The following is a 25,557-nucleotide window of genomic DNA, read 5'->3' as shown; positions in this document are numbered from 1 at the left end:
TAGGATACCCTCAAATGGACTGGTTTAGTCCTTAGGGGGTCAATATGTGTTGCTGCTTATTTAAATAGAGTCATTCAGAGCCCCAAGAGTGGCAATATACTCCCTATGCTTTCCAGGTGTCTCATTCGTGAGCCAGCAGGAGGGCTAGGCACCTAAGCAGGGACCCTCAGGTGACTTAATTTGGTTCCCCAGTGCCTACTCGATCAAAGACCTGGGTTTTCCTTCTTGAAGAAACTCACGGAAAGGGCATATTTCTTACAGGTTCACATACTACTTTGTACAGAAAAAGTGTCCTTGGTGCAGCTTATGCCAAGTTAGTATGAAGATTGTTCTTGAGTATTGCATGAAGGCTACGATGTTCGAATGGGCAAGTCATGGGTGTGAAAGCTTTAATTTATCTACCTCATTTATTTTTTATTTTTGTAGCCATAATGTCTATTTTCCTATTTTATGACCGCTGAAGTGTTCTAATGCGCTGTCTTAAACCTGAGTTGATGTGTGGTGGGAGCAGCTGGACGTGGAAGATATTTTCATGGTTCTTTTTTTTTTAACTCTACTCGCCCCCCCTTTTTTGTATATGTAATGATGAAACATGCTCTGATGGTTGAACAAAGAGGGAGAAAGAAAGACTTTAATTTCCGAGTGGAGAATCACCTTCTTTGTGGAAAAGTAGATCAAGACTGTTAACAAAAGTTGGTCTGTGTTATGGCACCTGACTTTAGGATCCAAATTTTTTTGGCCACGTTGTGCCTTTCCTTCTGGAATTGTAAGTTGAGAACACAATGCTAGTACCTCCTTACACTGTGAAGTGGATATTGTTACTGAGAACACACCAGCGCTTTTTTCCCTGTTAAGCAAATCATGCCCGTGTGAATGTATGATCTGTGGAGAAACCCCTGTAGTTTTTACCTGCTGATGCTGTCGGTCTTGTTGGAGAATAAATTTTGGATGTTTTTGTTCTCCCCCCCCCCCAAAAAAAAAACAAAGAGCAAAATCATGTGATAATCATCTTTCTCTAATCGACTTATTTTGCTTAGCATAATAACTTCTAGTTCCAACGACATTGTGGCAAATTGTAAGATTCCACCATTTTGATATCTGAGTAATATTCCATTATACATATATATATGAATATATATATATAATGCATATATATTCCATATATTTATAATATAATGTTGCTTTCAAAACCCCTGCTCACGCTGCTTCACCTCCTGTGGAGGAATTCCAGCTCCACTCACCTGCACCCAGCAAACATCCGTTTGGGAGATACTCATTTTTCTTTCTCTTCAACAGTCTCCTGTCTATTCCTTGGGACCAAGGTCTCCCACTTTTCTACTCAGAGGCCTTTTCCTGATGCTTCCGTTATGAGTGATGGCATGATTTGTGACATTAAAAATACATGTCTCTCTCAGACATGACATCTTAAGTTCTTGAATTCAGGATATGGTTTATTCCTTATGGAGCCTAGAATATGGCCAATGGCCAATGTACATCAGCAGAGCTGGTGTTGGATAATCGACCCAGGATCACACAACTCATTAAGAGCAAAACTTGATGTGTGTGCCTGCAAGACTTGGTTCATATCCTCTTTGCTTCCCTCCCTGACAATGAGATCTTCTACCCTGGAGATGCTGAGCTTGAACACAAAGATCTTTCTCCTAGAAATGCACATTTCTGGAATCCTGTGGAAGAACTTGGAAATGATATTCTGATAGGAAAAATATTACATATAGGAGTTGTTTTAGGCAGAGGTAACTAATGGAGAAAGATTTACTTTTCAAAAATGCATGACACTGTAAAAATACCAAAGAGTGCAGAAATAAAAGATGAGGCCAGGAGAGGTGATCTCCAAAAACGTAGGTCTCCTGAGATAATCAGTTACATGGAAAATAATCAAATATCAATCTTGCCCTCCTGTCCTATATTTACTTGGGAAGAGATTCCCAAGCTGCTGTTCATCAAAGGAGTTGTACCAAGTTCTGGATCTTATAAAGGCCAAAGAACGTATGGATACTCATTCTGACTTGTGTATTCTGCAGAGAAGAATAACAAATCTTCCTTCTCTTTCCTCCATAGATTCTTTATCACACTCAGATCTCTTACCAGAGGCAGACAGCTTCTGAGATGCCTCTGTTGACCCTTGAGGATGAAATAGAGGCCAATCTCTTGACCCTACAGCAAGACACTACAGAGGTCTAGCTGTAGGGTCAGATGTTCTCTTAATGAACCAACCAGTTATGGGCAACTCAGAGTACAAATTATCGGGAACTTGGTACTAAAAAAAGGAGGGGGGCAAGACACTTACAATATAAGTGTATAATATAAGAAATTATATATCTTACAGTATAAGAAAAGGTTTATGATGAAAATAAGAACTGCCTTGCAGAGAGAAAAGACCAATAAGCTATACACATTAACAGCCCTGGTCCCATAGTTGAAGCCACAAGGGGATGTCTGAAACATTTAATCTGGACTCCAACATCCAAATAGGTAGTATGTAAACAGTTATACTTAGATACATTTTATAAACAAGACTGCAATAATGAAATATGAAAACCACTATGGAAATTAATAGTTTAAGACATACCTTAAACATTAAAGAGAAATACACAGAAATGTATTAATAAAAGACTATATTCACAATAAAAATATCAACGAAACAGAATAAATACATATCCAGGACCAAAAGAATAAGTAAATGCTTGTTATCTAAAAGGAAATTTTGTAGTAGAATATCTACCAAGACAGGGTTGCTTGGCTGACTCAGTCGGTTAAGCATCAGATTCTTGACTCTTGATTTCAGCTCAGGTCATGGACTTATGGTCCTGGGATCAAGTCCCACATCAGCTCTGTGCTCAGAGGGGTGTCTGCTGGAGATTCTCTCTCCCTCTCCTTCTGCCCCTCCGTGTTTGCTTTCTCTCAAATAAACAAATCTTTAGATAATGATAATAATCCTATTAAAAGAATATCCACCAAGAAAATCAAGGAATACTCTTTTCTATTCTGGATGCACAGGCCACTTTTAAATATTATTTGCATTATATTCTCAAAAGAGAGAGAAATTGATTTTCCTCCTACCCAAGAAGGACTCAATTCAAATGTGTTTTCTCATCCTTTCCTAGGAATGCATATAGTTACAAATGAAAGCAAAGGAAGAGATTACGTGCTGTAAAGAACAAATAAGTATTATACCAATTTCTCAAAGAAATAAAATAAAAGTCAATGAATTATCAGTAAGGTGCTCAAAAAAGATAATTATCTGTCAGAATTCTGAGGTTAATGAAAAGTCCTTTAAAAACAGAATTAAATACATTTTCATTTAAGAACAAACATTATGTTTTGTATAGAAAAGCATTATCTTCAGATAAATGATAGTGATCCCAGGTGCAGGAAGCCTAAAGAATCAGGAAAGGAGAAAGAAAACAAAAAGGGCAAATTTTCATGTGATTAAAAAATAAGCAAGTAGTGTATAGCAATGCTAATTTTATAAAAAGTCACGTATGGCATATAAACACATACACACTAATGTTTATATATTCATATATATATATATATAATTTATATTTAAATACATATATTTAAATAAACTAATACACTAGTATCATAGTACACAATCCATAAAGGTAAAATTAGTTAAAGCCCAGAGACACATAAAATACTAGTTCATACTTGACATTAGTCTGTAGTAAGTCAAGGTTGTAAGTTTTTGTTTTTGAAGATTACTTTAAATATAAATGAATTAAACTCCCCAACCTATAGACATAGAATGGCAGCATGGATTGAAAATTTTAAACAAAGCCAAAGCACTCCTACTGTCTCTGCTCCAGAATTTGCTCCTGGGTTGATTCCAAGTGAGGGAACACTCCTGGTATATCCATACCCTATACCATTTTGTCCAGAATTTAACTCTTCTTCCATATCTGGATGAGAGTGGATTTTCCTTTGGGAAGATAGCTTTGGTTTGGTTTGGTTCGGTTTGGATTTTTGTTGGCGGAGAAGCAAAAGACACGAGAGGTGACTAGAGGGGGAGAACAGGCCTGCTCAGGACTTCTTCAGCTAGCCTTTCTCACTGATCTCCCTGGGCACATGGAAGGAATCCCCTCAACTGCCCATGAAGTGCCAAATCTGCTGGAGAGCCCAGCATTAAGGCCCTTCGCTCAAGCCTGCCTGCCTCCTCACCCCTGTGCCCTGTATACCTGCAGGTCCAAGAATCCTTAGGCTACTTCACTAGCTCCAATCCTGAGATTCCCCTGTGAGGATAGGCCTTTCTACCCTTGGACCTCTGGGATCTTCATAGGCTTCCAGAAGGTAGGGAATGTTTGTTTCCCCACCTATACATCGAGTGGCCAGAAATCAAGAGCCAGGAAGCTGGGTTTTCCTCAGAGGCCATGAGATAGCAATAGGGCAGCATTAATGCGATGAGACAGGGGCTTGAGGCTCAAGGGGCCAGACTCTGACCCTGGTCACATAACGACTGCATGGATGGGAGTTACGGAGGGCTTGGGAGCAGGAGAGGGATCCCAAACCTGCTTCTGTACTGTCCTCTGCCTCTTAAAAATCTAGTGTGCTCATCGAGGAGCTCCTCCACCCTTCAGCTACAGGCATCTGCAGAGAAAGAGAGAGCACCCTTCAATAGGTGCTCTGGAGTGAGGAAAGACCAGTCAGTTGCTCTTCCTAAGAAAGGAATCCTCTCAACACCACTATGGCTTTGTTTGCTTTGGCTTGGTGTGGTATGGTTTTGTTTCCATGGGTTCTCATCAGAGATTTCTGAGAGAGAGAGAGAGAGAGAACTGTAGCCTGTATCTCATGCTAGTTGGACCAACAAGGACCCAGTTGTCAAACATTGCTTCCTAAAGCATCTCGAGGGTGAAAAATCTCCATGCCGAGGCCTCAGAAAGGAGTCATCATGATCCAACATTGAAGTGGGTTCCAGAATATGCATAGAGGGAAACCACCAACTCATCCCCTTATAGACCAACGTGTGACCGTGGCCCCTTGCAGTGCACATGGCACCCACACAGGATGCATGGGGATCAATGTTCCCTATACAGCTCTTCATGCAGGAGAGCTGGGTGTACCCTAGACCCTCGATGTCTAAGAATCCCCCGGTCATAACATGCTGCTGTCTCTTCTCAGGTAATTAAGGCTGGAGGAATTAAAATAACTATAGAGAGGTTCAGAAATGCTGAAAAACAACAACAACAACAACAACAACAATAACAACAACAAAACCCCACAAAACAAAATCAAAAGAAAGACATGCACACTATTCATTGGTGCTAACATTTTATTAAGGGAAATAAAACACTACACACGACTCGAAGGTAACATTCAAGAACAAAAATGAACTACATGGGTGAAATATTGCCCATCAGAAATCCCACAAAGCTACCACCAGAGAGTCAAGAAAAACTCATGTCAGGAGAGAATACGGCATCCATTTGCAGAGCACACAGTGGGTACGCCATGCTGAATCCCCAAATGCAGACATGCGTAAACCAAAGAGAGCTTAACATCTTAGATTTTATTTCCATTGGAGTGACAAGTGCTCACTCAAATCTCCCTCCATTTCACAGACAATGTATTTCCAGAAGAACAACTTGACTTTCCACAGGGAAGACTAGCCTTTGCCACAGCCCATGGATTTCCCTAAAGAACAGTACAGTGTGTCTGTTGAGGGGTGGGCATCTGAGCACGGCCCCCAGAAACATGAGAGGCAGGACCCTGTGGGCCTGAAATATTCCATGCAATGCAGCTGAGCAAGCGCCGAATCCCCACATCAGTCCAGGAGTGGACCACGTCCTCAGGTCCACAGACACCCCGTCAGGGTGCAGTGGGGTGGAGGACAAGTGTCCGAGGCCAGGAGCTGGCTCATTCGCTCTCAGTGTCTTCTGAGGATGAGGACACCTGTAGGTCATCGTGGAGGATACTCCAGGGGACATAGTCACAGGCTCCATCCGACATCTGGGTGGCAGGAAGGCCCTGAGCAGGGCCTGGCTTCTCGGGAGGAAGGAATGAGGGAGCTGCTAGGAACCTGGAGCTCCAGCAGCTTCTGTCCAATCTGGTGAAGACCATTCTCAGGGGCTGAGTGGGGGCCAGCACAGAGGGCGGCCGTGGGGGGACGGTGCACGGCCGCAGCGTTTCCAGGTGAGGTGTGGCAGGTGTGGGCCGGGTGCCCCTGCTTGGCAGGAGGGCAGGTGTCTTCCGGGTCTGCGGGGGCACGGCTGTGCATCCACGTGCACATATGCTTCCTGGAGGACATAGACTCCCCGAAATCCCCAGGTGGGCTCCCTGGATGCTCCTGGGGGTGTGCTGGGTGGGGCTCCATCGCGCTTTCTTTCGGGGGTTCTGGGTCCTGTCTAGGGGCATCTGGGCACAGTTCTTGCCTGGAGTCTGGAGGGCCATTTGGGAATTGTCTGCCAATGCGTTGCTGACAGCGGGACAGGTGTTCTCCTCAGGATACTTGGGTGGTGCCTGGGTGTGTCCCAGCCCATGGACCTTGGTGCCAGCCTGGGGATCTTTGAGGGAGACTGGACAGGGCCTCTTGGCTCTCTGCTGCACAACCAGGCTATCAGCCCTGACACAGGGTTGGCGTGCCGGCTGAGGTGTGTCAGCAACCGGCATTTCCTGGACACCAGGAGGTCCACTAGGTGGGCTGAGGCTGACTTTAGGGCTACTGAGAGGAGATGTGGAATGAGACCGGACACGCACGTCAGGGTTCTCAGTACGTGCTTCCGTCGGCAGGGAAGGCTCAGGGATAGAAGGCCTCCTGGTGGTGTAGACGGGCATCGGCATGTGTGGACGCTGTGGGAAAAGAGAACACACGGGACACCATGAGTGTGGCCTCGGCACCAAGGCAAAAGGAACATTCAGGAAAGAAAGAAACCAACAAATGCCTAAGACCTTCTGAACCACCCCCTCCCCCAGAACAGGGAAAGAAAGAGATGGGATCTGTTGACCTACAAGTAGGGAATCCGGCTCCAGGGCTGGTCCGGAACAAAGGCATGACTGGATGCTGCTGATGCACTTTTGACATCGGGGAGGAACACACAAATTTTAGCCTCACATCGATGCTTCCTCCATTGGACCAGCTCTTCCATCCACTCTGCTCACGAGGCTATAGGAGTCCTGCTGCTGGAGGGTCACAGTGGCAGCTCCTGAGGAGGGATGGGCAGTGGGGGAATGTGTCAGGAAGGACAGCGGCTTGTTCTTCTCTAAGGATGGCATGTGTTCCAGGAGTGTCCGCCAATGACCTTCACATGTCAACAAACCCACTGTTCGCACACATTCAAGGCATAAGGCAACATCATGGGCACCAAGGGAAAAATGGGTGCAAAGACCGGGCCACTCAACTGCCCCTGGTCAGAGTGGAAGTGGAGCCCCGCCCTCCCCCAGGAGGCCAATGGAGCCCAGCGAGTGCCCCACAGAGCACAGCAGCCGGGAAGCAGCGCACACTCACCCTCACATAGTCACAAGATTCTGTGCCTTCCTTCCAGGTGCGCTTCTGCCCCTCTCGGGGTCTCCTGGGGAACCTCTGGAGCAGGGCCTTCCTCTGCTCGGCTTCTTGCCTGCACAAGAAATCAAAGCATGGAAAGGAGAAGGAACTCCCTTCCCTGTCTTCCAGCTGGACACCAGGTCCGGGCTTGGGCCAACATGGTCTTTTCCCTACTCCGCCATTTGACGCCCACGCCTGCCCCTCACCCTGACTAAAGTGAGCCCACCAGGTCGTCCAGGCAGTTTCTCTCATTCAGAGCCTATGAGAGAGTTTGCCTTATATTGTGCCAAGCTCCATACATTCACTGGTGCAGGCACACTGCTCCAGCCACAAAACCCCACACCAAGTCAGCAAGGACAGCACCATCAGCCAAATGTGGTCCCTGTTAGCCTGGGAGCTCCTCTGCCTGCCTCGCCTCTCCTGACTCTGCCCGCACGCTGCAGGGCACACAGTGTGCATGCGCACAGACACGGTGTCTGTCGGTCTCATCCCTGGCATTCGGGTCAGCAAGCCCCATTACTCACCTTCGTCTCTCTACTTTCTCCCTCTCAGCCTGGTTCAACAGCCCAGCCTGGTGCCGCTGGTCCCGCTGACTCCACGGCTCCACGTTCTCCTTCAGCCTCCTGGAGCCCAAGGCCACGGGAATGAGGGTTGCGCCCCAGTGTTTTATGGGGCATCTGGTGCTTGATGCCTTGTGTCCAAAGGCCCCACAGTCCCTGCACTTTACCTGGGGGAGGAAGGGGGAGGAGTCAGTGCATCCATTCAAATGCCAGTGAACCTGCCAAGCACACCAATGGGAGGCCATCCTCAGGGTGTGGCACATGGGTTGAGGACAGGGGACATCCTATCTGGCTAGTGAGGTGCCAGCATAGTGAAGACCTCAGGATGCTTCCTCCACAGCCCATGGAAAGGGGAGGGGAGGGGAGGGGAGGGGAGAAGGCATTGGAGGTGTCAGGTTGAAGACAGGTGGAAGCATCATTAAGATTAAGATTCGGGAATCTTAATCTGAAGGCTGAATCTGATCTTATGGTGCCCTGGGGCTGATGCTCAGAGCCTCTGAGTGTCCCAATGTGTAGCCTGGGGCATTTCCTGCCCATGTCACATTGGACAACTGAGTCTGGGCCATGATCTTCTGGGAGCCAAGCCTGTCTCAAGACTCCTGGCAGAGCTCCTGCTTCAAAACCCATGCCAGCCTCCACACTTACCCTGGGATCCTCCTCCTCTGGTCTGAGAACTCTGAGGGCCAGTCCTGCTGTCTGTGGCCTCTTGCCCTTCTGGGCTCTCAAGGGTCTGTTGGGCCCAAGCTGGCTGTGACGCGCCGCGATCAGTCCCACGTCCTGGAGGGACAAGTCAGTCAGCTTCGGGGATGGGTTTCGGGTAGCCTGAGGCAAAAGAAACAAGTGAGTCCTATTCACCATGACATCGGCCTCCTCCCTGTACCGTCTTACCAAGGAGGCATTAGCGAGTGTCAGGACATTTGTGCCAAACACACAATTCCCACTGTCTCTTCTCTTTCCTCCTTCCTGTCTACACCCTCCTGGCCAACCCACATCCCCGCTCTGAGGAAGCCCACCCTGGAGGCTCAGGGACTCTTGTTGACACTATCATTAAGTCTCTCCAAATCCCCTGTGGAAACAAAACCAGGGACGAGACCTCTCCCGATTGAGGCCCAGTGGGATCCACCATGGAGCACGCAAAAGGCAAAAGCATCGGGAAAGTGGGCTTCCCTCTCTCATATCTGAATGCCCCTTGGGACGCCAGAGGAAGCCATAGTTAAGTCCAGATACACTGGGAAAACACATTCCCCTCTACTCCATGGGAAGCTGCCCATCTGAGCACTTCCATTCCATGTGTTCGTGGCAGTGCCCCTAATTAACTGCCATCGAAACTTTGGGAAGTGAATTTCTTTTCACCTTGCGAACCAGGTAATTCTTCTATTGAAAAAAAGTCAGTTATTTATGGGAGAGAGAGTGTGTGTGTGTGTGTGTGTGTGTGTGTGTGTAAGGGAGAGTGATCACCTGAGTTGTATGGACAGAGGAAGAAGCAGACACTCCCTGGGCAGGAAACCCAGTGAGCGCCTGGATTCATCTCCAGAGCCTGAGATCATGACCCGACCCAAGTCAGACCCTGAAACAATGGAGCTGCGCAGGCACCCTGATCCTGTGTCTTCTCTAGGTCTGCAGTGCCCACTGAGACATTTACAGGCCTTCTGTCCCTGCTCGTCTACCACCCCACACCAATGTGACACTCGAGGCCCCATTCCATTGGCATTGGAACCTCCGGCTGTCCTGGGCATTCACAGCCATGCCTTGGCTCAGTCCCTGCTCTTAGAACATGTTAGACGAGAAAGAGTCCTTAACCCATGGAGGAAGGGCCAATCTCTCCACCATTTCCTCACTGTCCCATTATTCGCTCAGGAAAGGTAGGACCAGTGGTCCGAAAACTCACCTGAAGTGCAACTGTGGTCCTCACGCCTGTCAGGAGATGCTGGGAAAGGTCCTGGACAGGCTCCACTGCAGGAGACGGTGTGTCTCGTGGGAGAGAGGGATGGTGAGGAATGGCCACTTCCGTTGCTCCCTGACTTTTATACTGCTCCGAGGTCACGTGACGTTTCAACCACTTGAAAGACATCCATCTAATCCTCTTAGCTGCAGCAGGGTTTGAGCCAATCAGCAGCTGCAAGGAAGCTAATGATGCCCTCATGAGAAAGATTTCTATGACTCTGTGTGTGTGCCTGTGTGTGTGTGTGTCTGGGTGTGAATGGAGATGTAGGTCCATGCGGATTTGGTGGATACCAAAATTTCTGCAAGTGAAATTATATTGGTATATTTCAGCGTGGGAATTAACCTCAGGACTCATGGTTCCTGAACTATTTGTATTTTGCCAGCACTTCTGCTCAATTTAGAGCTAATAGCAATAAGAATGGGGTCACACTTTGAGGTTATTCATAATGTAATATCCTTTTGTCAATTAACTTTCAGTTAAAAACTGAAATATCATAAAGAGCAAAAGCTTCCAATCGGCACTAATCACTTGATTGGATTAAGGGATTTGGGAGTGGTCCCTTTCTCATAGAGACCTATCAGGCCAGCCCATCTCCTCATCTTGCCTCCCTCAACAGACAGCACCTTCAGGTCTTTCTCAACCTCCCTAACAGCAGCCCCGGCACCTTTCTGAACAGAATTTGATCCGAGTTTCCATGTTGAATGGATACCTTTATGAATGTCCTTTTTCTTCTTGAGTAACTTCAAGTGAGCGAAGGAGAGTTAGACGTTAGTGCTCTAGAACAGGGAAGATCTCTTTCCCAAAGGAGCTCAGGTATCCCAGGGGAACGCCTTCTCCTCACCAGTCAGAGGCTTTGAGGCTGTAACCAATTATTTGGGGTATATGGTGTCCATGCTTTGCTGCTGCACTTCCATCTCTCTCAACTATGATCTCAATCTACAAAGATTATGAAGGTTTTGATGAATACCAGTATCTGCCTAGGTGTGGCCTGGGTCCACCACAAGAGAAATCCTCTGGCTGGTTTTATGCTTTTGGGAAACATTCGTTCGAACTCCGTTTCCTACAAGAGTCTATATCCTAAATGCAGTGTTTATATGCCTCATTTTAACTGTTCCTCAGGGAATTCCACCCCAATATCCTTTATATTCTCTTGATTCAGTTGGAGTACGTTGTAGGCTTGTGCCTTTTTCCACATTACTGAGTAACACTGGACTCCACAGATCTAATTGACTTGGATGTGGGAACATTGATGCAAAGATGCAAACATGTTTCATTGTTGGTTTCTTGTTTAAGATGATAGATAGATAGATAGATAGATAGATGATAGATAGATAGATAGATAGATAGATAGTTAGATGATAGATAGATTTGAGACAAGAAGAGACCAGAGAGAAACCACAGAGTAGCAGGAGAGTGGGGGCTGAAAAATAGAGGGAGAGAGATTCTCAAGGAGATTACCCAGCAGCCATGCTGCTGGGTGCTGAGCTGCCTCCCACATTCCTGAGACCAACGTGTTTCACATTATTTTTCATTTCCAGTTAAGAAGCATAGGACACTAAGGCCCTTGACCAGACATTATCTAGAACACCTCAACTGCCAAAGCAGCCACATTGGAAGGAATTGGCATCGGATTCCTTCCTGACAGTGGGGCTTTTCCTTATCCACTACTGTCTCACGTCTATGAACCAGAGTATCTTCACTCCCTTGCTCTTACTCTGTGTGGGATTTCTTAAAATTCCATTCTCTCCCTGAGTTCCCTTCCTTGTTTATGGAGTCTTCAGGTACCATGTTTCCTTCAATTCTTTGCTTCTGTATGATCCCTGGCATGTGAGACCCAACATGCTAGAGCCACCACATGGAACTGGTTTACTTAGATGTCTCCAAATGGAACAATCCCGAATGCAACAAAATGTATTGTTTCCATAAGGGTTCCAAATTGTGTATCACACAATCACTAAAAATTTTAAAGACAGGATTAGCTCTGTCCACTGCCAGAAGAGTGAATGCAATGGCTTCTGCTAAAGAAACTAAAATACTGTATTGAAACCTCCTCATCTCGCCCTCTGGTAACAGGAGGCTAATGTATTTTATGTCTCCTTATCACCACTCGGTTGGGTTTCTTGTCCCAGTAAAATGAGCACTTTTAATAATATAACTGTGGAATGGATTGTTCCTATCTCCATGCCTTTACTGTGGTTGATTACCAACAGTGGAGAGGCAGAGGTAAGATGTGGTCCATCTGTGGTATCTTCTATTAGAGCAGTTGGTAATGGGATAATGCATTCCCCATGTGAGGAGGCAATCTCCCTAGAAGCTGTTTCCACAAGTCTCCTGCATGAGCTCAAACCTGTTACGACACACACATGCCCCCTAGGATATCTCCTGTGAAAAGCCCTGACGTTGTTTTCTCCTGCTGGACAACACAAAAGCTCAGGAAGGGAAGTCAAGTAATCCCTTCAGCTTACATCCACCCACCATGGCCAGGAACCTACCCTCGTTGTCAACCTCACAGCCCACTGATTCAATGTGGCCTCCCAGATTAAGCCTCCACACACCGCCATGGAATCTAGCCTGGGGCTGTCCCCAAATCCCAGTTTCAGCCCAGATCCCTATTGTGAAAACATTTCCAGCCTGACATCTTGCAAAAGGTTGATGGAGCCAGGACTCAACTCATTGTCACCTGGAAACAGGTTGGAGGTCTCCCTAGAACTGCATCCAGGATTAGCAATTCCGGGTTCCCTGGAAAGGACTGGGGAATCTGTTCTGTGGGAGGCTATGTAGATTCTTCGGTCTGTCCTCCTGACTAATAGATCTTGATATAGAGTGAAACCCCTTAAGTGACTAATGGATACCTGGACAGGATGAGCATTGACCTCCAGACACCTACCCAGAGAATTCATCTGCTGACTGTCCAGCCTCCACAGTCCCCACAATGTGCTATCCAACCATCTCCTGGTCATCCCTCCCAGGTGTCTCTACTAGCCTTGGCCAGAGATGGTGTGCTCCTGGTTCAAATCTACTCCCCCCACCTAATTTTTCACACACACTTCTTCCTGGTCAGAGCCCTCATAACTGAAGAGACCCTGAAGAATAATGTGCCCATGTCCCATTGCATGTCCTCTTAAATGGCTCCTGGCGCTTCCCCTATATTAATCCAGTGAGTAGGAGTGAGACATTCCCATAGAGGGAGGCTATGAATTTAGGTTGCTGGTGACCTAGATGTGGCTGCGGGAATTCCACTCAGGGTAAACAGGCAAAGAAGCCTCTGTGAGGAGCCAGCCTGGAAATAAAATAAATATTTCAAATATCTGAAATACTGGGGAGTAAAAGCAGGCACACCAAATCATATGTTGCAGTCTTCTATTAAGAATAAAAAAAAAGACACAACTGCCTAATAACATTTTAGATCAAAAATGAACAAAGCAGATGCAATATTCCCCATAACAATTTCAGAAAAATAATATCAACAAGTACAGAAAATGTCTTCTAGGAGAAAACATGGTATAATTTGCAGATCTCTGGATGGGATCTTTTTCTAAATCAGAAATTCAGACATTTGTAAAACAGTTTCAGATTAACTTGTTTACTTCTGTTTACAACCAATGTACAAATTGCCAGGATGATTTACCTACATTTTTTAGAAAATGTATTTCAGTAAGACAAACTTGACATTCTGGATTGGTAAGCACCCTTTGAGATTCCCATATATATACCTAACGAAAAACTGCAGTGTCTGTGTAGTGGGGGGAGTATATGTGTAGGCGCCCAAAAGCATACCACGTAGCACATTGTGGACTTGACCATTTCCAACTAGTTCAGCGGAGGAATTGCTGGTTCACCATATCAGTCCAGGAGGGGGACATATCCTTATTCCAACAGACTCCTCCTGAGGGTCCTCTTCTGTGAAAGACAAGTCTCCCAGTCCATGAGCTGTCTCATTCCCTATGACAGTCTTCAGAGGACGAGGATACCTACAGGTCTTCTTAGGAAACTCTAGCAAACACATACACAGAGGTTCCCTCACTCTTTATGACAGGATAAACTGTGTTTGTAAAAAAAAAAAATTTCCCATACATGAAAGAAACCTTGACACTTTCTATCTCTAATCTGCCTCTGTTACATGAAAATCTACAAAAAAGTGTGATTTCTTCTGCACAGTTCCTATTGTCCCTTACTTTCCAGGAAGGGTGGCATGTCCAAGTTTGAATACAGAGTGAACATACATTATGATGAGATGTCACAACTGCACATCTATGGTCACACTCAGAAGCTTTTGGTTATCATGCGATAATTTTCATTCTACAATCAATTTGTCAATTACTTCTGTAAGAAATAGAATGATAACACAGAGCACCTATAACCTGACCTCAAAAACCATTTTGCTAGATTTGTGAACTTGGCACTGTTTTTCTGAGGTATCAACCCAGGTCCAAACGTGAATTTGAACTGGTCTGAAATCCAGAGTCCACTTCTTCTGTGGCAGGAGGTGCCACATAGCAGACGGTAGCAAAATATTCATAGAAACTTCTGTTCAGTGGGAGGCTGGGCATTTCCCCTTGGAATAAGAGTCCCTGTCAGTTTCCTTCTCTGCCGTCTTAATGTAGGAGATAGTGAAGGGAACATAATACATTCAATGAGATTCAATCAGGCTGGATGCAGTTATCTCCCCAAAATAAGCATTTAATTCCTTTCTTACCATTTCCAAGCAATGACCAAAACACATCGCTGGCAAGGCCCCACGCATGCTTCTGTTCAGGCAAATATTCTTTTGATATAAATAGAAGATAAGCAATGGGAAGTGCGGAGCATGACGAGAGGGTCGAATATACTTCAAATCCAGGTCCTCAGCATCATATCCACTCTCAATCCTGACTGCTCACTGCCTCTCACCTGCAAGTTGCCCCTACTCTCCCCAAGGCTGAAGGAGAGGCCGGTTCCTGGATAGACCCCATATGAATCCACACTATTCCAATATAAGATCATGACAATGAACCCGCTTTAAAAGTCAGTGTCCTCTAGTTTCAGTCGAAGGCCATAGCCCATGAACACACCCAGATAGATGGTTCTTCCATACATACAGAACACACATTTCACACAACACCAAATATTTCCAGTGTGGGACTGTGTTCGGGTTTGGTGAGTGAGTGACACCGTGTGTGTGTGTGTGTGTGTGTGTGCGCACGCGCCCATGTGCAACAAAGTTAGTAGACACATCCCTGCACTGCTTCCCCAGACCTCTGTCCCTTCTTGCTCGTCCTCTTTGTTGGTCTGGCTCTCCCTGGCACATGCGGGACTTTGGCCACGTCCCCGGCCACGTGAGGTGGGATCATCCCAGCTGCAGTGTGGAGCAGGTCCATGGTTTGCTGAGGATGATTCTTGGGCATCTCATGTCTGTATTTGGAGTGCTGAAGGATGACTGCATTGTCAGGAAGAGCAATTTCTCTTCTCCTGACATGAAGTTCAGGCTTAGGTCGGTTGCGTTCTTGGAGGCATCTCCCCTGGTCTAATGTGGTTTGTTGCCTTGAGGTCTCTTCCCCGTGCTCCTCCGACTCAGCAAGGTTCACAGTGGGATCCCTTGTGCTCTCTCCTGAGGCCTCACCCACCTCTGCGGGGTCTGCCTCGGGAGATGCGATTCCTCCCTCGACTGACCCACTCACAAGGTCTCTTTCCATATCGGTCTTCTGCATATAAAAGAGGACATAGGCAAGTTGGCGCAGGGCACAAGTCACAACGCAGGCGCTGATCTTAGCATCATCCATTTTATGCCACTGGCCATTTCCTGCCTTTATGAAACAGAAATAACGTCCACTGTGGCAACTCCACCCAGCATGCACCAGCACGGCATAGAGCACATAAACCAAGGGTCCTGCCCTCTGCTCAGACAGGGAGTGTTGCATGTCAAGGCACTCAGGATATTGCATCTCCTTAGTCATTTTGTTGACTGTGAAGTCTGAGAATCGTTTCAAGACCAGGATGAGGACTTTTGCACAACTGTGCCAAGTCAACACCTTGGACGCAGGCATTTTCTCTAGACACTAACTACAATGGTAGGCATTTTCACCTTCAAGCATTTCGGGCTTCACCAACTGCTCCAAAGCTTGGCTGACACTCTGAGCAGCCCCGATGTCCAGGCTGATGTCCAGGTAAGGTTCCAGAGTGCTGGAAAAGCCTTGGCAGTGGAGACACTGGATTTGTGACCTCCAGTACCCCCCAAAGATATGCTGGATGAGGGTGCTGTCCTGAGCATGCTGAGAGTCTGAGGGCTTGTCTTCAGGCAAGCATGCTTGCTGCATTGCATCCAGAATGAACATGAGATACTCATGGGCATCTTCTTGCTTGTGTGTGTGGAAGGCGGCGAGCAGGAGTGGAAGGGGTCGGAGCACACGTCCAGGATGGCAGAGAACCCGGGTCATGTGAGCCTGCAGAGTACACAGCATGCAGGATGTCTGCTTCCTACAGGCTGTCCCGTGCTTCTGGGACAGCACGTAGCTGGCAAGGGGCTCTGTGTAGGTCAGACACTGTAGGGTTGCATTCACGTAGCAAGTGTTCCCCATGTTCTGAAGCCCAGCTCCCACCTGGGAAAGATCCTCCCAACTCAGAGGCATCTTGGTGGGAGGCCGCCCTGCTGATGCGGGAGCCAAAGGATCAGTCAGGGAGGAGAGTGTCTTTGATGCAGGGGATGTCTTCTCAGGCAGAGAGGGTCCTCCGTGGACTTCAGCACCACCTCTCTGTGACCAGCATGATTGGGGTTTGGGAGAGTCGTTGAACTGAGACTCCTCTGAGCGGTGGAGGTAGGCAGCCTCCATGTCGGCAGAAACAGTGTCCACAAGATAAATTCAACCAGGAGCTTCAGGTCACAAAGGGATGCTTCTCTCACTGAGCCAGTTTCCAAATGGCAGATAGTGACCCTCACCTCCACCTTTTATGGCTTTTGGGCCCTGGGATAAGGCACAAAATCCTCTAATCCACTGGAATCGCTTGATTGGATTACAGGATTTGGGTGTGGTCCCTTTCTCATAGAGAACATTCAGGTCAGCCCACCTCCTAATCTTGCCTCCCAAAACAAGCAACACTTTCAGATTCTTCTCAACCTCTTTAAGTGTCCCTGCACCTTTCTGAACAGAATTTGTTCAGAGTTTCTATGTTCAAAGGAAATCTTTTTGAAAGTCCTTTTCCTTTGACTAACCGCAAGGGAGCCAAGAAGTGTCAGATGTCAGTCCTGTAGGACAGGGAAGATCACTTTCCCAAAGGAGCTGAGATATCACATAGGAACACGTTCTCCTCACCAGCCAGAATGTTTGTAGCTGTAACCAATTATTTGGGAACGTGGCATCCATTGCTTTGCTTCTACACCTTCATCTCTCTCTACTATGATTCCAATATACAAAGATTATGAAGGTTTAGATGAATATCATTTTCTGCTTAGGTGTGTCTCGGGTCTACAACAAGAGAAATTCTCTGGCTGGTGTTATGCTTTGGGAAAGATTCCTTTAAAACTCCTTTTCCTGCAAGTCTATATCTTAAATCCAGTTTTTATATGCCTAATTTTAACTGTTCCTCAGGTAATTCTACACCAATATCCATTATATACTTTCGATTTAATTGGAGTATGTTGTAGGCTTGCACATTTTTTACACATTATGGTTTTGGCAGTTGTAGATGCAGGGAGGAAGGCACTGCGGTGGCTCGTGGTTTGGAAATGCCATTATGGTTTATTCTGCTTACAGAATTAGTAGTGTCTGTGGAAATTTTGAGTCGACAAGACAATTAATTCCTTCTTGTGACCATGACCTTTTCCAGTTTATGAATTTGGGTAAGTCTTAGGAAAGGTGGAAACCTAAGTCCATTTGTCTTCTTTACTAAACAGAGGCCAAGAACAACAGGAGCATTTTGCCAGGCCTTGGTCAGTGACTGGGCTTCAGAAACACTGGGGCCCTGCTGAATTCTTGACGTTCACTTGTCATCACTGGACACTAAGAGAATAAAAGTGTCATCTTTGACACCACCATGTTGTAGGATATTTATTCTGTAATCACGGAGTCCAAAAAAATTTTGTGTAGGATGCTCTTTATGATATCTCCGTTTTTAACTGGAAGTTTTAATTGACAAAATGAATGTTACATCATGAATATCCTCAAACTTTGACCCCATTTTCATTGCCATTAGCTCTAAATCGAGCAGAAGTGTTGGTAAAATACCAATAGTCAGGAAACAGGAGTCCTGAGGTTAATTCCCACGCTAAAATGTACCACTATGATTTCACTTGCAGAAATTTTGGTATCCACCAAATCCACATGGACTTACATCTCCATTCAGAGACACACACAGGCACACACACATAGAGCCCACCCGCTGTGGGCTCTGCCAATGGACATTGTTTTCTCCTGAGATGGGTTTTTCTTGTGTCAATGCTGGTAGCTTTGCGGGAACTGTGATTGTCAATATTTAACCCATGCAGCTTGTTTATTCTTTAGTGTTAATTTAGAATTGTGTGTAGTGTTTTATGTCCCTTAATAAAATATTAGCACAGATGAATAGCGTGCATGTCTTGCTTTTGATCTTGTTTTGTGGGGGGTTTTTCTCGGCATTTCTGAACCTCTCTATAATTACATTAATTCCATTAATTCCTCCAGCCTTAGTTACCTGAGGGGAGACAGCAGCTTGATCGGTTCAGGGAATACGTAGACATTGAGGATCTCCTGCACACCCAGGGTTCTGCGTGAAGTACTGCATAGGGAACATTGATCCCTGAGCATCCAGGGTGGGTGCCATTAGCACCACACGGGGCCTCGGTTGCACGTTGGTCTGTAATGGGACGAGTTGACGGTTGTCCTCTATACATATCCCAAAACCCACTTCAATGTTGGTTCATGCTGCCTCCTTCCTGAGGCCTGGGCATGGAGATTTTTCACCCTCCAGATGATTTCCCAAGGAGGCAATGTTTGACAATTGGGCACATAATGGTCCAATAACACGAGACCCAGGACTGGTTGCTTCCTTCTGACTCTCTCTCTCTTTCTCTCTCTGTCTCTCATCCTCAGGCATATCTCTGATGTGGGCTCATGGAAACAAAACAATACAACACCATGTGAAACCAAACCAAATGAAACTAAATGAAACAAAACCAAATCAAACCAAACCAAACCAAACCAAAGCACATCCATTGTCGTGTTGAGAGAATTTCTTTTTTTAGGAAAAACAACTGACTGCTCTTTCCTCACTCCAGAGCACATGTTTAAGGGTGTTCCCTCTCTCTGTGCAGATGCCTGTAGGTGGAGGGTAGAGGAGCTCCTGGATGAGTGCACTGGGCTTTTAAAAGTCAGAGATCAGTAGAGAAGCCATGGTGTGGGATCCTTCTCCTGCCCCCAAGGCCTAAGTAACTCCCATTCATGCAATCATTATGTGACCCAGGTCAGAGTCTGGTCCCTTGAGCCTTGGGCCCCGGTCTCATCCCATGAACACTTCCTATTGCTATCTCACGGCTTCTGACGAAAATGCGGCTTCTTGGGCACTCAAGGGATGCGTGCAGTAATAGAAATGTTCCCTACTTTCTGGAAGCCTATGAAGATCCCAGAGGTCCAAGGGTAGAAAGGCCTATCCTCACAGGGGATGTTGGGATTCGAGCTAGTGAAGTAGCCTAAGGAGTCTTGAACCTGCAGATATATAGGGTACAGGGGTGAGGAGACAGGCAGGCGTGAGCAAAGGGCCATAAGGCTGGGTTCTCCATCAGAATTGGCACTTCATGTACAGTTGAGGGGATTCATTCCATGTGACCAGGGAGACCAGGGAGAAAGGCTAGCTGAAGAAGTCCTGAGCAGGCCCGTGCTCTCCCCTCTAGTCACCTCACGTGTCTTTTGCTTCCCCGCCATCCATTAACCAAAGCAAAGCAAAGCAAAGCAAAGCAAAGCAGACCAAACCTGTCTTCCCAAAGGAAAATCCACTCCCATCCAGATATGGAGGAAGACAGAGTTATCTGGACAAACTGGCATAGGTTATGGATACACCATGAGCGTGAGACACTAAATCTCAAAATTGTCAAGAAGCAAAATTATAGATGGAGAACCATAAAATTCATTCCAGTGACAAAAAGCCAAACATGAAGAATGTATCTATAAAATAAAAATGTAAAAAAATTGATGTTAACAAAAGCCTTAAAATCAGAGTTGAGAAAATATGAAACCAGGTGAAAAGGGGAAAAACACAAAAAAGCATCGCATAATTTTAAACCGCAGGTATAGGAATCATTAGGTAAATGCTCAAATTCTGTATACTGTGTTGTCCCACACCCGGGATACGCAGTCCTTTGATGTCCATAAACATGGTGTTCATGGGATCTTCGGAGCTGATCTTCCGGGGGAGGGGCATGCTGCACTGATGCACAGTGTCTGTTGCTCGTCTGGTTTACACCTCTCCTTGCCACGGGGTCTGGCTCATTGTGAGCTCTTTCTGGTTTTCCTGTGTGGCTTCGTTCCCTGAAAGCTCCCTGTGCCACTTTAGGAGACCAGCACAAAATGGCTGGAATCTGATCTCCAGTCTCAGAGCAGAGAGATCAGGCTCCTGCTCTTCAGTCAGCTCTCAGGGACAAGCAGGAGTCACTGCTGGGGGTGCCAGACGCTGCAGACTCCTGTAGTGGATGCCCAGACCAATCCGCCTGGAGGAGAGAGAGGGTTGCCCTGTTACTGTTTGTTCCAGGGTCTCTGCACTGAGGGCTGTCCCCCGGTGGTGCACCTACACCCTCTGTCTCTCCCAGGGCAAGGCGCAGGGTCCCCACTTCCCCGTCCCTTGCAGAATTCCCAGGTGGAGAGTGGTCAGCCGACTAGGCAAAGTGGCTCCAGTTTTACGGCCAACTGAGCTGAGAGCCCCCTTGCACTCTTGGTGACCATGACCAGTGTCCACAGCCCAGGATTTGGGAAGGCCACCCCCTCGGGCATCCCCATTCTTTCTGGAATTCTGGGAATTCTGAGACACTGTGTCCGGACTAGTGTCTGCCCATTTCACCAACTGAGCTCCTTTCAGGCAAGGTTGTCTCTCACCAGATCAGATTGCTAAGGCTTGCAATTGTGGGCTCCGTGGCCCTTTCCTTTCCCAATCCTGGGATGTGTAAACTGCCTGCCCTGCCATTTGCCTTCTGATGTATCACTTTGGATTCACGTCTCGCATCTCCCACCTTGCCGAGGGTGGTTGCTTTTCTACTTGCAGAGGTCCAGCAAGTCTTTTATTAAACGTCATGTTGACTTCCTGGCTGTTCACAATGATTTGGTAGCATCTACCTAGCTTCAAGGATCCAGATGAACTGAGGTCCCCAATTCTTCTACCATCTTGCCCCTTCCCTATAATTTTTCATTTCAATTGTAATTTTGCCACTGATTTACAGACTTGAACTCAATGATTTTTTAGAATATATTTATTCTTGAGAAAACAATAATCAATTTGCCAGGCTCCTCGGGGAGTTGGTGCATATACAACGCCTAATATCTTTTGTAAGTTATCATAGAAATACAAGTATTGTGATGAAGCTATTTGGAGTTAATGATGTGCATAGAAACAGGGTTAGAGGATGATAACACCTCTAACTAGTTCATATCCAAAAGTAGATACTGATGCATTGATGGGAAGCCAGAATGGTCACTGTCCTCCTAATTTCTGTCAAATGCACTTAGTCCTATTTGGGAAATTTCAAATTCGATGTAGAAAACTCTTCTTGGTTAACTGATGTGCAGTATCTGATGGCTCTAGCTTTGCTTATTTAATAGAGGATGCACGGGCATAGCTCGTTGTTTTCCTATCCCGAGGAATCCACCCACATGTAGAGAAAGTATCCTCTTTCTTTTAGAATATAAAATAAATATGTGTCACTTGCTTCAAAAAGTTAAAATACATTGGATCCAGAAGTGATGAGGTCTGAAGACAGGTGGAAAACCATTTGTCTTACTTAGACAATATTTAGAATCGTTCATTTAAGTGTGGATGTGTGTGTTGTTCGAGTATCTGTGTGTGTTGGGGGTTTGTTTCAGGAAAGAGGGTCTACCTGGAGGAAGACCAGACCTTGCCCACCCCACAAGCTGTCCTCCAAAGCCCCATCTGCCCTGAAAACTCTAGTGATGAATGACCTGTCACTCTTCCTGCAATTTTCTCTATCCTACAACAGTCATGTCTGGGTCCAGGTGTGACTCTGAGACTGGGCTAAATAGTTCCCTCTGTGCCCTGAAATCCTGTGTGTGTCATTTTGGCTGGAGCCGTTTTGTAAAACCTACCAACCTTTGCATCCCTGGATCCAGGAATTCCAGATCAAAGAAGACTGATATAGTATTTTTGGAATTAAAGGGTTTAAACTCACAAAGTGGAGTTCGATTTTGAATGACTACATCCAATGAAGTCACTTTTATTGTTGATTTGATCTAAATTGACAAGAATCTTAAGTGACATGGAAATAGGGCAGCACGCATGAATGACGAAGGAAAAAGCCACAGAAAAATCCACATATACAAGTCAGTCTGTAGATTTTGGTATCCAAACTTCTGCTGGATTAACATGTGCTTTCATACGCACACACACAAGCGCACACATTATTTGATCTTATCTCATGAAAACCTCCATAATTACCCATTCAGCTCCCTGCACGGTGTGGCCAGCACCTCCAGGAGGCCCTTCTCCCACCTGTGCTACCCACACCTGAGGAAGTCCACCCACCTGGTTCGCATTCCATGGGGGAAGTCACAGGAAGGAGCCTTGCACGGTGATCTCAGACCAGCAGGGGGCGACGCTGGCCAGCACAAGTTTTTCCTAGGCTTCCAGGAGGACCCCACTTTGTGCAGTTGCTCAGGCTGGCAGGTGTGCAGCTCCACACTTTGGGCTGCAGCGTGTGCAATTGCTAGAGCTGCAGAGGCACGATGAATATTTACAGAAGGTCTGGGAAAGTGGTATTCCCACCTTGCAACTCTAATGTTGGCACAGCTGGACACTGCATTCTGAGGAAAGGTGAAAAAATCCTTCATGTGCTGTGCTTCCAGTACTCCACAGTCCTTGCTCATCCCCTGTGCGGCCCCTGCATCTGTGGAAATCGTGGCTTTCAATGGAAGACTGGAGGCCCTACTGAGAGTTAAATATTGGTTTGGAAAAGAGTAGATAGGTTGTGACCCTGTAGGAGCCAGGAAGTTTCTGATAATATTGCCCTGCTAGTAATTGCTCCTCAAGATTCACCTCTGGCTAGGACTTTCCAAGCAGGGAAGGAGGCCTGAGGAATCGCTCTCAAGAACAATGTTACTCCCTATCTATTTTTCGATCTACTGTTTTGTCCACCTATCCCTGAAGAACCTATCTGTAATCCATGTCTCCTCCATCATCTCTCCATCATACACCTAGAAATATCTCATTCATCACAGTCCACATATTCACTTTCACATAATAGGAGAGGAGATGATTTTCCCGCTGCTGTGCACCTGATTTCACAGAAACTACTAAGGCAGGACTGTCTTGGCCCAGTACATAGTAGTTTTTAAACATAACTGTCTTGTGTTTTAAAATGACTTAGCTTGGGGGAGGAGCAAGATGGCGGAAGAGTAGGGTCTCCAAATCACCTGTCTCCACCAAACTACCTAGAAAACCTTCAAATTATCCTGAAAATCTATGAATTCGGCCTGAGATTTAAAGAAAGACCAGCTGGAATGCTACAGTGAGAAGAGTTCGCGCTTCTATCAAGGTAGGAAGACGGGGAAAAAGAAGCAAAGAAACAAAGGCCTCCAAGGGGGAGGGGCCCGCGAGGAGCCGGGCTGAGGCCGGGGCGAGTGTCCCCAGGACAGGAGAGCCCCGTCCCGGAGACGCAGGAGCTGCACCGACCTTCCCGGGCGGAAAGGGGCTCGCAGGGAGTTGGAGCAGGACCCAGGAGGGCGGGGATGCCCTCGGGATCCCGGGGACACTAACAGCAACTGCGCGCCCAGGAGAGTGCGCCGAGCTCCCTAAGGGCTGCAGCGCGCAAGGCGGGACCCGGCGGGACCCGGAGCAGCTCGGGGGGGCTCGGGCGGAGGAAGATGCTCCGTGCGGAGGCGGCTGCGCGGTTCCAGGAGCAGCTCGGAGGGGCTTGGGCGGCGGCTCTGCGGAGGGGGCTGCGCGGCCCGGGAGCGCGAATCCACCAGCGCAGGCACCGGAGCACAGGGCGCCGGGACACAGCCCAGGATCCCGCCTCCCTCGGGAAAGGCAGAGGTCGGGAGGGACCAGGACCCCAAGGACGCTCCTGCCCCAGCTGAGCAGATCAGCGGCCCCGCCCCGGAGCCTCCAGGCCCTGCAGACGGAGCTCCTGCCGGAGCTGAATCCAGGTTTCCAGAGCTGCCCCGCCACTGGGGCTGTTCCTCCTGCGGCCTCACAGGGTAAACAACCCCCACCGAGCCCTGCACCAGGCAGGGGCACAGCAGCTCCCCCAACTGCTAACACCTGAAAATCAGCACAACAGGCCCCTCCCCCAGAACACCAGCTAGACGGACAACTTCCAGGAGAAGCCAAGGGACTTAAAGAACACAGAATCAGAAGATACTCCCCTGTGGTTCTTTTTTTGTTTGTTTGTTTTTGTTTTTGTTTTTGTTTTGTTTTGCTTTTTGATTTGTTTCCTTCCCCCACCCCCTTTTTTTTCTCCTTTCTTTTTCTTTCTCTTTTTCTTCTTTTTTTTTTTCTTTTTCGTTTTTTTTTTCTTTTTCTTCCCTTTTTTTTTCTCTTTCTCTTTTCTTTCCTTCTCTCTCTCCTCTCTTTTTCTCTTTTTCCCAATACAACTTGCTTTTGGCCACTCTGCACTGAGCAAAATGACTAGAAGGAAAACCTCACCTCAAAAGAAAGAATCAGAAACAGTCCTCTCTCCCACAGAGTTACAAAATCTGGATTACAATTCAATGTCAGAAAGCCAATTCAGAAGCACTATTATACAGCTACTGGTGGCTCTAGAAAAAAGTATAAAGGACTCAAGAGACTTCATGACTGCAGAATTTAGAGCTAATCAGGCAGAAATTAAAAATCAATTGAATGAGATGCAATCCAAACTAGAAGTCCTAACGACGAGGGTTAACGAGGTGGAAGAACGAGTGAGTGACATAGAAGACAAGTTGATAGCAAAGAGGGAAACTGAGGAAAAAAGAGACAAACAATTAAAAGACCATGAAGATAGATTAAGGGAAATAAACGACAGCCTGAGGAAGAAAAACCTACGTTTAATTGGGGTTCCCGAGGGCGCCGAAAGGGCCAGAGGGCCAGAATATGTATTTGAACAAATTCTAGCTGAAAACTTTCCTAATCTGGGAAGGGAAACAGGCATTCAGATCCAGGAAATAGAGAGATCCCCCCCTAAAATCAATAAAAACCGTTCAACACCTCGACATTTAATTGTGAAGCTTGCAAATTCCAAAGATAAGGAGAAGATCCTTAAAGCAGCAAGAGACAAGAAATCCCTGACTTTTATGGGGAGGAGTATTAGGGTAACAGCAGACCTCTCCACAGAGACCTGGCAGGCCAGAAAGGGCTGGCAGGATATATTCAGGGTCCTAAATGAGAAGAACATGCAACCAAGAATACTT

The 25,557-nt window shown here is 46.7% G+C and overlaps 1 pseudogene; it reads right to left on the bottom strand.

Moving 5' to 3' along the window:
• Positions 1-10,527: 10,527 nt before the first annotated feature.
• Positions 10,528-16,809, bottom strand: LOC140615304 (ubiquitin carboxyl-terminal hydrolase 17-like protein 6; annotated as a pseudogene).
• Between the last annotated feature and the right edge of the window lie 8,748 nt (positions 16,810-25,557).

Source organism: Canis lupus, chromosome 23 (genome assembly GCF_048164855.1).
Source record: "Canis lupus baileyi chromosome 23, mCanLup2.hap1, whole genome shotgun sequence".
Classification (NCBI taxonomy): domain Eukaryota; kingdom Metazoa; phylum Chordata; class Mammalia; order Carnivora; family Canidae; genus Canis; species Canis lupus.
This window is presented reverse-complemented; position numbering and strand designations above follow the sequence as displayed.